Raw genomic sequence first — 13,449 nt, forward strand, 5'->3', positions numbered from 1 at the left:
CCTCAAGCTCCCAGGCCTCTGGTAGAGGACCCGAGCTCAGAGGATGAAAGAGACCACCCGCGGAGGGTGAGAAGGGAATTTTTTTTTTATGTTGAAAGTGGCAACTCTAGGCCACTTTCATATGGAGTACCATTTGGGTTCTTTACACTGTCATAAGAAAAAAAACGGAGGTTAATTTTTCATAGCCGTAATACGGTGTAAAATAGGGCAATTGTAGATAGAAAAAAAGGAAAAGTAAATTTCCATCAAAGCACAAAACAAAAATTTGCTAGCTAAAACTCAGAAATTTTCGATTAACCTTAGAAATGATCTAGAAAATCATTTCTAATACGAGTTACAGCACCGGTATTTTTGCCCTGAAATGAATTGCACTGCAGGCCAACGCTAATCCACTCAGCACTAAAAGGTAAAAAGACAAGCGACCTAAGCTGGAACATTTGGAAATAAAATTATTTTTCAAAATTACTTTTTCCAATTGTACTCTGACAGCAATAATAGAAAGACATACTTCAGACAAGCGGTTTTGGAACAGATTAGAACAGTCTATGCTCAGCGATGCCTTACCACCAGTCTTTACTGCCACCTAGTGGTGTATATGCAAAAATGAAGGTCAGATAGCTTCCCTGTGTGCTGGTAGGATGTTCTCTACCAAACATTAACAACTCGATTATTACTTAACTATTCCATAGAAAACCAGAGCAAAGACATAATAAATCAAAGCTAAGTAAATAATAATTCTGCTGTTGCAGGTTCAGTTTTGAGTCATAAGAAGGAAGTTCATAAATGTTCAGGCTAAAATGTGTTTGCATTTGATCCAAAAGTGAAATTTGTTTTTAAACATTTGTTTGGAGTCTAAAAATAACCTCTTTTAGTCAAGAAAACCAGGACTTATTACGGAGCTCTATTAAATGTGTTACAGAAACTTCTGTGTGCCCCCTCCCCCCTCCAATAAAAAAATAAATAAAATAAAATTAAATAAAATAAATAAAACCTTTTCATTCAAATCAACTCTAAGTGGGAGTAAATGGGAGTTGATTCTTTCCTATTGAATTTTGCTCACATCTGCAGCAAGGATGTTCACCATCACTTTAAATGTGAATGTCAAACATTAGAGAATGTAAGGTAAGTGGATAGTTGGAAGGGCGACTAAGTCCTGAGTCAAACCTCCATTAAACAATCATTTGAAGTCCCTTTGAAATACTTGCAATTACTTGTAATATCACATCTTCAACAGCAGAGGTCACTGTATCATCACCACGCTTATCAACATACGCTGCAGCACTCTACTGAGTCTGGATCCGATAGGAAGTTATATCAGCTGATGAAAAACCAGTAAGCTCATCTATTACCAAGTGTNGGTCAGATAGCTTCCCTGTGTGCTGGTAGGATGTTCTCTACCAAACATTAACAACTCGATTATTACTTAACTATTCCATAGAAAACCAGAGCAAAAAAGAGCAAAGCTAAGTAAATAATAATAATAATAATAATAATAATAATAACAAGCAAAAAAGAGAGACATTCTGCAATTACTTGTAATATCACATCTTCAACAGCAGAGGTCACTGTATCATCACCACGCTTATCAACATATATATATATATATATATATATATATGAAATATATATATATATGAAATATATGCTGGAATAACAGAGCACTTAAACACTTTTTAAAACCAAACAAAACTGTAAAAGCATATTTTCAACAATAGGTGTATACATTAATTCTGTTCTACCACAGAGTCAGTATTAAGGAATGCTCACATCACAATATTTTCATGTGTAGGATGTATGTTCTTTAACATGCTGGAAGACAATCAAGACTTCCTTTTGCATAAAGATTTTGAGTCAACAGAAATACTTCATATTCTTACTGCAACACTAGAACTGCAGTAGGAAGCTACATTTGTCGTGCAAAATTAAACATTTGAATCAGAGTTTTCTTCATAGCACCAACCTGCAACAACAGTCACTTCAATGTGCATTATAACATATACAGGTCCGTTTTGTGACCAAATGAAAATAATTTGTGAACTACTTTTTGTTTCTAAGTTATCTTTGTCTAATATCAAACTTATTTTGATGATGAAACGTTGACCATGCAAACAACAACAACAAAGAAAAAAAACAAAAAAACAGGAGTATATAAGAGGTTAAACATTAGCTCAGGAAAACCCAGAAGAAGAGCCTGAGGACTGAAAGCTCTGCCTCTTGTTCTACTAAGAATCAGTGCAATATGTTCTATGCTTCAAATCATATTGAATAATAAAGAACAAAGATCAAATCATATAATATTCACTGAACTGCTCAGCTAAGAAAAGGACTGTGATGGCAAATCAAAGTCTAGTTACCATAACAACTGGTTTTAAACCAATCAAGGCGTCCTAAAGCAACTTGTTCAACATAAACAACATGAACAATTATGTTTAAAACACGTTCAACATGTAAGGAGGTTTCATGCTGTTCATTCATGAGACTATTAAACTCCAAATGATCTTATTATTCACCATCTGATCACTAATGAAAAGAGAACAGATGGAGTGAAAAATGTCAGTTTCAAGTTATTAATCAGATCAGAGATCAGTGAAATGACTCCTCTGGTTTTATTTCAGAAAAGTCAACAGAGAGCTGAGCCTGAGCAAACACAGCAGAGGCCAGACTGTAGTCACAAGCAGCTGTGTGGCTCACAGCAAATCTAAGTCTGTTTGGGAAGGTAAAAGTAAATCCTCTCCTCCTTCACAATAACAAAGACTGGAGACTGGTGTGTGTGTGTGGGGGGACGCTGATTATTTTTAAAGCTCATCTGGAACAACAAATGACATTTGGCTCTTTAGTGTATGATGGGTGAAACGGTTTGGAAAGGTTATTCCTTCAGACTGAGTGTTGGGATACATGGCCAGCTGGCTTCCAGAACGCAGCGTCAAACTGGAATTATTTTCCCCAGTTGAACTGAATACAAAAAGTAATCAACTCAATTCAGTTCAGTTCATTTACATACTGTCAATTCAGAATAAATGTTGTCAGTTCAGTCATATATTGATTGCAATTCAGTCTAGTCATCAAGTAAGACATTAAGTATTTTTGAAAGGTTCCTCTAAATCAACCGGTGCAACTGGATTTACAGCTGCAGTTTAGTACATGCTGGTTTGGAAGCATCCAGAAAAGTTCAAACCTGGGCTGCTTCATCCATTCACCGATTTAAAAAGTAAACGTAAACAGGCAGGAGTTTAATGTGTTAACCCAGACATTAGAGCCGCTGTCTTGGTCCAGATGGTATTTTCTCATCCCTCCAAACGTTTCCAGTGTAATCCACATGAATCTACAGGAGAAAATTTAATTTCCAGGACAGAGAGCTCCTGTGTGTTTCTACAGAAGGTCTTAAGTACACATACATCAAGTTCATCTAAAAGCAATCAGGAAGCCATACACTGACTAGAAAAACTGAAAAAAAGATATATATATATATATATATATATATATATATATATATATATATATATATATAGTAGGGGGTGGGGGGGGGACACTACAGGTATGCAAGTGAAGGTAAAAAAAAAACTCATTCATCTACATTGAGTATACTGATCCCCGAGAATACACACTCATAGCCTCAGCACATTAATGGGTGTCTTAAATGGCAAACCAAATACCACAGGAAAACAAAAAAAAAGACGTCACTAAATGCAAACACAATTTGATCACCAAACAAGGCAGCCTGTGACAGAACATTTAGAAGAATAGACATGTGGCAGCAAATGTGCACCACTGCTTCAAAAGGTATGGTAGCATTTTGTAAACTGCATATAGACCAAATATTCAGCACATTATGAGTCACCAAGCTCACCCCTCCATACAAAATACAATACACCCTCATGTACTGCTCACCCTCAATTGCTTGAAACACAGCAATTGCAGTTTTTTTTTTATTTTTTTGCATTAGCAGAATATTAAACTTTTGCACACATTTGTAATGGAAACGCAGCAAGTATGTTCTTTTGCCAACATTAGCACATTTACTTTTAGTTTAAAGTTATCTGCTAAGTTTGTAGGAGGGAGGACTGAATTTTCAAACCTTAGGTTACTGATGTATAGCACACAACAAAATCAGAAATTATATTCACAAACCACGTAAAGATGGTGTTAACATAAAAACATTAAGGTCTGATGATCAGTTGTCTGCTTGGCGGTTGCATCATCTTGTTTTGTGTCGGTATGATTTATCAGAGTGCGCGTTCAGACCGGCACTGCTGACACCACGTCTCTGTGTGAACCACTAAACAAAGGCAGGATTCAATTTCATGGTTGAGGAGAGTTCAAGACTGAGGGACATTTCTATGACTGTAGCCATGTGTTATCAGTGTTATGGGAAGGATTATGTCATGGTTAAGGTTTATGTCTAAAGATATCCTAATGTGGCATGTATAGATTGCACCAGGTAGCTCAAGGTCCTATTAAACTGACTTACAATAAGTCTAACATTGTTTTTTAGTTGAAAGTTGGTTTTCAGATTAAGAAAAGATGTGGATTAAGAAAACCTCTCATGATGACCAAAGGAAATTTTAGCTTCACAAGCAGAAGATAAAAACATTATGTAGATAAAGTTGTTTCCTTAAGCAATATGATGATTCAGAAATCAATGACCCTGTGGACAACTGATTCTAACCAGTCAGTGGTGATGGATTTAGTTTTAGTTTTGAGTCACCAAAATTGGCCGCTTGAAGCAGGTGTACCTTCACAAAACGGCAGCTTAAAATGGACAAAAAGAATCTAGCATTTTCCTATTTTAGTAACCGCTTGAAGAACCATGTTTATTTTTCACCACTGGTAATATTATTAGTGTCAACAGTTTACTACAGCTGACTGTGGAATGACTAAAAAAAACTATTTTGTAAACAACAGAATCGATAGCAGCCACCTGGATGGCTATCTTAGTTAGCTTAGCATAGCATTTAGCTTTCAACTTTAGCAGTGCTTACACCACAGACTCTGTGGTCTGTTTGCACCAAGCAGTTCGGATTAAATTCCTGCGAAACACAACAAAAACTTTGATTTAGGTGATCAGAAACAATATGTAAATTATTTTATCCTCTGATAATTTGCCTCTGACAAAAGCCTTTTACTTGTTCTTGAAACAAAGGAGATATTTTTTGAGCAAATATTTTGTTTAGTTAGTTGCAAAAGTTATTAAAATTTAGAAATGTTAGATTTCAGTAAAACTATTAATTTTTGATTTAACAAAGTGGCATTTTTACTCAGTAAATTATATTAAACTATAAAGTGTATGTACAGTGGTTGTCTAAGTGTCACAACTATCAGACTGATGAACATGAGTCAATGGTTCTGTGACTGGCTCCTTAGCTGATACGTTTTCACAGAAAACTCTCATGTTTTTGATAAATAGTTTCCATGGTTACTGTCATGTTGGGTTCCAGTTTTCTAATCCACATGCAAGAACACTCTCAGGAGAACAGAAATCAGTTAAATATGTTTATTTTAACAGATGAATGAGGGAAGGGTGGTGGTCAGAAATCAGGGAGAGGAACCAGAACATCAAACTGTAATAGAGAGGAGAGTAAGTAAATGATGGGTTTAATGCACGTAGGAATCTTCAGTAGAGGGAAAGGGAGAGAGAGAGCTTACGTTCTGGATGGTGAGTGGAAGTGTAAGACCTGCTGCAAAGGCGTGGGTTCCGAGTTCCGGAAGACGCCTCAGTCAGTGAGCGTTGGAGGGCGGACAGGTAAGTCTAGACTGCGGAACGACAGGGGCGCTGGCGGCTGACGGAGGTCCAGGACTTATCTTGAGCCCAGGGCTAAGGCAGCCTACAGGTACAACCTGTGGCGTCTCTTAGAAAATCCGCTGGGGTAGGACCGGGAAGGGTGAGTGCACGGAGCTTGGCGCCCGATAGGTAATACCTATGGCGTCGTGAAGGTAACACACGGGGAGATCCAGGGGGCACAGTTGTGTCTACAGGGTTGGCACCGCATCTCTCCAGGGGCTCAGTCAAGCGGTGACACCTGGTGGACGTGGAAGGAAGCAGCAGGCAAACCAAAGAAAAAGAAAAACCAAAACAACACAAAACAAAACGGAACTTGGACCATGACAGTTACACACTCGCAATAAATCTTTATATACCGAGTGCCCTTGAACACACCTAAGCAGTAGGATAAAAAGCTATGTTGTTGAGTAGAACTTAATAGTGAAGAGGTTTGTCCATGAATATCTATCTGTCTCTACTAATGTGTTCACACAAAATGTGTTTATGTTACCTGTTTATGTGTAATAGAATAATTATCTATTACACATAATAGATATGTGTAATAATATTATTATTACACATATTATAAAGTGTGGGGCCAAAGTGTGTTTGGCCCCACACTTTCTTGTGGGGCCAAAACATCATTTGTAGGTTAGGGGTTAGGATTAGAGCCAAGGTGTGAATGAGATTTTAGATAAGGGGCCAGTTTAGTTTATTTATAGGTTCAGTGATATGATATCACCTTCTAACATTTCCCTGACCTCTAGTAGAACAATATCAAAATGCCATGAGCTTATATAAAACTGAAGAAATTCTCAGAGCGGTGGAAAGCTGGCTGACACTCAGATACAGCCCACATTTCAGCTGATTTGTCTACAGCACTATATTAGGGGATGTTAACCATCTACACTTTCACAAGATACCATTGTGAGTTTGTTGCAAATTTCTGCATCTTGGACGTCGTTCCACAAATGAAATCTTGTTTCAAATTCCAAATGTTGTCTTGACTTCTGATGATTGTAACTGATGAAGTGGACCCATCCAGCACCAGCCTCCACCCACATCACATTTGTGTAGTTACACAAAAGTTGTTTCACAAACCTAACAGCAGTTTATTGTGCAGAAAGTTAAAGGGGACAGTATTATGTAAAATTGAATTTTTTTGAAATTACATCATGTTATAATGTGATTCGCTCATCAAAACCATGCCTGTGTGTTGCCTTGATTCTTTCATGCATTTTTAAGAAATTTTTTAATCTCCTATGGCAACCAGTCAGTTGTGCAACCTAGCGGATGGACTTGGACTCAGTCTACCTTTGAGACGCAGCTCATTATATGAGCTACTTCTCAGTGCAACACTCCTAAAAACGTTGATAAAAGGTTGATAGAGGAGTGATGTTGTGATGACTTCCTGAACGCGGAGTTTCAGAAAGAGCAGGAGTTTCTTAAAGAGACATAGACCCAATTTCAAGGTGCTTAATAATGAAGTCAAATTTATAAAAGTCATATTACATGTATATATACAGCATTTTTATAACAACTGGAGATAACATAATTACTTGATTGTGCTATAAAATTGCATTATGTGCATCGGCTAATGTGGCCTTCAAAAACTAAAGGATCACGTTCACCAGCAGATGTTTTAGGGTGTGTGTGTGTGTGTGTGCGTGTGTGTGTGTGTGTGTGTGTGTGAAAGACTTAAAGAGGTACAAACCATAAAAAGTTCAAATGCAACTTTATTTTAGGTACACAGCAGCCAGGCTGGATTTTAAACTACAGGCTGCTCATAAACTTCTTGAAACCCGTCAGTGAAAAGGAGCACCACAGTTGGTTTATGTCACAATCTAATAACGTAGAACATGGTTCATCGAGTCTCTTCTCATTCTTGCGTTTCTCTGGAGAATCCAGCAGCGTGGTGTTGCACGACGATCAAACAATTGACCCTGCAAGCATTCATTCAGTGCTCCATCTCCCAGGACTCGCCCTCTTGAAAAATCTATTTCAGTGCTGCAATGTTTTCCAAAAAGCAGGCAACCTGACCAAGCTTCATTTGTTGAAGCCATGGTACAAACAAAGACAAGGATATTACACGGTCCCTGTGATCTCATTTATGCTCTAAATGGGGGGCCTCTGATTGCAAACTCATGATGGAGTCCATCAGTCGGTCACAGTACTGAAACATGTTGGAATTTAATCGTATTTAATGTGTGTTTAATATTTTCCTTCAGTAGAAAAGATTACAGCTATAATAAAGTCGTTATCGTTTACCTGGAGCTTCTCTCCTGTGCTCCTTGTCCCAGTTAAACCGTAAACAGTTTGTGAAAATGCTGATACTGGTTCATGAAACTGTGTTGTATAGGTTTGCATGAGGGGATATTTGGCATGTGTGTCACATTGTTGGTTGTTTGCGTCACCTGAGCCGACTGACAACAGGATTTTCTCAGTTTTACTTACCACCTCTGAGCACCTCTGTGAGAACTCACGCAGAGCTGTATTTCCGTGCAGTTGCTCCACAATGAAACTTTTAAATTGAACTGTGAGTCCGAATAGATCCAAAAGGTAAACAATTTTATGCCTCATCTTATAACATCATCTTGTACAGCCCACCATATAACAACGGTGTGTGAAGAGAGGAGGCAGGAGGCAAAGCAGAACCTGTAAATGAAAATGCAAAATTGAGTTTGATGTTGTGTGTCCTGCTTGAATTTGATGACTGTAGAGAAGTTTTACTTCGTTTAGGAGATGAGAACTTTTTCACAAACAGCAGAAGAAGTACTGAGCTTATCTCTCAGGTGTAGGAAAATGACAAAAGTTGCTATTCATTACATACGTCGTCTTAAAGGGGCAGTATTTTGTATTTTCCAGGGACATGGTGCCATTTTATAGCATAATCAAGTAACTTTGTTACCTTCAGTTGTTAAAAAAAATGCTGCACATACCAAACATGACTTAAATGAAATTTTACTTTTAATTTTAATTACTTTAATTTAATGCCTTGAAATTGGGCCTCTGTCTCTTTAATAACTCTTGCTCTTTCTGAAACTCTGCCTTCACAACATGGCTCCTCTTTTAACCTTTTAACAAAGTTTTTACCAGTAATGAGCTCAGCAGATTTCTTGAAAAAAGAACAATCACTTCACTCCAATCATACAGACAGATTTCAAGTCAATTACAAACAATCCAAGTGATCCTAGAGATCAAACAGTGCAACCAAGTTCAGTTGATTGCTCAATGTCATGGAAATTCACACAGATTTCCACGATCATGTGAACTGATTGTGGACATCGATTTTTAAATCGAACATTTAAAAAATGTTAAAACATATTTTAAATGCTTTAACTTGTTGGAATTTTAGTGAATTTTGAAAATTATTCCAGAAGCAAGTACAGTAAATGAGTCTGCAAACTTACCAAAAGTGTAATATCTAATTTGGCATTTTGAGTAAAATTGCTGTTGAAACAACAGAAAATTCAGTTCTCAAATGTCGAGATGGTTAAAAAGATGCACTGATCCACATTTTTCACTTCCACAACACATATCTGAGGTCTGGTTTCAACCAATACTGATCCGATACAGAAAAACAGCTGAACTGACTTAAAACATTTATTTTTTTAAACACAGACATAAATGTACTGAATTACAAATATAAATATATCTGATAACTCCGCACCAGTGCAGCACACTTAGATACACCAATACAAACAGCTTCACAGATTTGATCAAAAATGTAAAAACAAAACTTTCATTTGTTCAGTACTAAATCAAGCTGTTATTAAAGTCCAAGATAAAATAAGTAACAAAGGAAACTGAAACAGATAAAAACAATAAGTTGATTACCTTGGTCATATATTTAAAAAATAAACTGCACCAAACCTTCATTCAAACGGTTCATAAAGTGCAATTAGGAATTCTATATCTGATTTAAAATCAATAATAAAGCATAAAGAATGTCTAGCTGAGGAAATTTTATTACACTTATTATTTCCTTTGTCAGAAAGGATATTGGACATTGAAAATACTGTGATAAATTACAGCTGGAAAAGGGGTATGATTACATAAGTTATACTTCATCATACTCCTTTTCAGATTCATAATCACCGATGTGATGCGTTTTTAAGAAATATATTATGTACTTTGTGTTGTTTACACTGTCGGTGAAAGGTTTGTCTGAAATAAACTAATCTAAACTAAACTAAACTAAACTAAAATGTCGCTCAGAGCACAAAACTAAGAATTAGACTATGGATCGGGCACATTGTCACGATCCATACCAAACATGCCAGAATGTTTTTTGAGACCGATGCATATATTCATATCGGATCGGTGGATCTCTAGTTAACCCTTGTGTTTACAAATGGGGTCTGACCGACCCCACACCCGTATCACTTGTATCATTTGCCTCAGTCCTCACACACACGAGGGTTAAACCCAATAAAAGCTGATTCTTGTGGGGATTTTCCTGCCAGAACCTGGGGCCCAGGATGACCACTACACCAAATAAAGCATAAACTGCATGACTTGAGTTAAATATACTATTAATAATTGGTTTACCTAAATTGAAGTATACACTTTCTACACTTTCTAAATGCTTGAGTTTCACTTTTCAACTCAAGCATTCAACTCATATTTGCATCATATTTACTTGCAAATATGATGCGAGTAAAATCAGCAGCTTGAGGACCAGTTCAGCTCAGATCAGCTCCGCCAGTCCTTAACGATGCATCTTCAGGCTGAATGTTCTCATTTCTGTGTGATCCTGTAGGTGAATAAGGATTGAATGATTCAAAGGAAGTCCAGCCTCTATTATTCAGAAACCCTCTGAAGTTAAGACGAATCATGCAGTGAAACATTGTTAGATATGGTTGAGGTTCACTCTCAGCTGCTGGCTGCATGGACAGGTTTGATCTAAGCTGATCTTTACTGACTCATTTTGTGGGAGCTGGAGGCGGACTCCACCACCAGTACCAGGCTTTCTGCAGCAGGCGGCCAGTCAAACAGGCCCTGCCCACTCTACATTCTCACCTTCCTGTCATTGTACATCCTTGTTTTCATTACCTGTTGGTGATGTTGTGGCATGTTTAGGTCCAGCTGTTGTTTGGACGTCCAGTCTAAGAGCGAAAAACCTGTAGATGTGTGAAGTCTGTGTTATGACAAGATTCTAGAACCTAGAGTTGTGAATCTGATTCGCAAAGAAAGTTCACACACAGACGGCAAGGAAAGATCACTTCTGTTTCTTTTTTATCAGCGGATTTTATTCACCTCTGAACCACTGAGGATCAGACATTAGGAGGTCGGCTCTGTTGATGTGAAGTGAGGACACTTTGCGGCTGCTGCAGGGGGCTTACAATGCCGTGTGCTAACCTTCTCATTTCCGTGTTTGGCCTATTTTTTCTTGAGGAGAGCTTTAAATGCGTAAGCTTTAAATCTTCAGATGTTCTTCGCTCCTCTCAGCTCGTTCAAGTAGAGGGCAGGAGTCTGGATCTCCGCCTACTGTTTTTCGGCTGCTGTTTATTTTCAATCTCGCATTTCAGATATCAAAGTCTTTTGCAATTTTTCCGACATCTACTCCATTTGTAACCTCGAATCACAGATTGTTTTGCCTGCTGTTTCTGACCTTCTTCCCCTTGTCTCTGTCACGCAGCCTTTCTACTCAGCTACTTTAAATTCTTCACACCCTCGACGTCCTTTCGAGTTGCTCCCAATTGATATTTCTCGTTGGGAGACATATTAAATATATTTCAGCATCAAATGGGAAAAATAAAACAGAAATTGAACTTTTGATCGTTGCATAGAAGTGATAAAAATTGAATTTTAAGTCTTAATATGTTGTATTAAGCAATATTTGAGGAAAGGTACAAACGGGGCAGGCAGAGAGAGTTTGGGGGCCCAGTGGTAAAAAAGGTAAAAAATTAATCATGAAAAGCTGGTAAAAAGGTATGGCTGGAGAGGATAAACAAGTTTTCACTCCTGGTAGAGTTTATACTTTATATGTCATGAAGTGACTGTTGAAGGAGCATTACGAACATTACGGGTTGATGCAGAAAAAAAACAAAACAACTCCTACTTTCCATTTTACATTTAAACAGAAGGTACAGACACTGAGGAAAGTTTTCTTGGTTAAAGTCCGAGGCTGTTCGTCTCATCCCATTTGTTTCATTAAAGCGTTCAAAGGATTCATTAATCATAATGTAGATATTCTAGTTTAGTCTAGTATTGAATAATGCAACTGTTAACGGATGAAGTCATCGTCCAGCCAGCCGTCCATCCGTCCATGGACACAGCGGAAAGGTTTCCACCTCATCTCAGGGAATAATGGCACCATAGTTCAATTAGCTTAAGTGAAAAAGATTGTGGTTAGAAAACTTTAGGAATTTTCAGAATATTAGGAAGAACAATAAATCATGTAGACAACCACTTGCTTAGTTGTGATAAAAGGTGTGTCAGATTCACGTTGATAGATTTCAGTGACTTAAACCCAAAAGACAAAATCAACTCCCATCATATATTTGCCTTTACAAAAATTTTGTCAACCCAGGTATTGTTTTATTCTTGTGTTTTTCTTTTATAAATACATTTCAAAATGTATTATCTTACATTTTTTTATTTCTTTCACATATATTTTTTTTTCTTTTCTGTGTTTCTGTGTGTGTTTTTTCAACATAAATAGTGAAGCAGGAAACACTACCAAGCAAGTGTTAGGATCAGTAAATCTCCTGTAGATCCGTATGCAACGGACTAAACCAGCAGAAAAAGAGTCAACAGAGTAAAATTAATCACATTTATTGAATACAAAGATATATCTTTGGGATGACGCTTCTCAGAACATCTAATGGCAAAACGCCCAAGTGGTCAGATTTATCTATTTACAGGTGTACTGACTTCATGGGGCACAGCTCTCTCTTTCCTTACACACATGCATGCATACACACACACACTGTGTCTCTGTGTATTTATTTTAAGGTTTTTCTGTGTTCAGTTTCTGTCCTGAGTCTCTGTTGTTTCTGCGTCTTCCCCGTTGATTGCTTCCCAGGTGTGTCTCATTCCTTGATTACCCTCCCTGTTGTCTGTGTCTTTGTTGGATGGAGGATGAGGAAAAAAGTGTTGAGATAAGGAAGAAAATAAATACATACATACATACATAAATAAATAAATGATGGAAGAATTTAAAGTTATGTTAAAATTTAAAACGGAACAGGATATGATTGGGGTGAGTCCTATCAGTTTATCGAATGGACTAAAGAAAGTTATCAGAGATGTGGAACTAGCTAAAGTTTTAAGGGATGCGAGCCTTCTTATCTGTAAGAATGTTGAACAAAAGAATAAGGCATTAAAACTTCAAGTGGTATGAAAAAAAGAAGTGTTGGAAAGGAAGGTAGTGGGGGAAGAAAGAGGAACAAAAGGGGTAATATCAGGGATCCCGATTGGAGAAAACTTGGAAGAACTAAAGAAAGTAATAAAAGGGGGAGAGATTTCAGGCATAAAACGATTGCAGGCTTTTAGAAGTGGGGAAAGATTGGACAGTACATCTGTGTTACTGGAATTCAAAGATGAAGTTAAACCTGATAAAGTAATGACTGGATACATGAGTTTTAATATAAGAACTTATACTCCACCGCCTCTCAGATGCTATAAGTGCCAAATATATGGTCACATTGCAAATGTGTGTAGAGGAAAACAAAGATGTGGTAGAT

This window comes from Poecilia formosa, unplaced genomic scaffold (assembly GCF_000485575.1).
Source record: "Poecilia formosa unplaced genomic scaffold, Poecilia_formosa-5.1.2 Scaffold465, whole genome shotgun sequence".
NCBI classification, from domain to species: Eukaryota; Metazoa; Chordata; class Actinopteri; order Cyprinodontiformes; family Poeciliidae; genus Poecilia; species Poecilia formosa.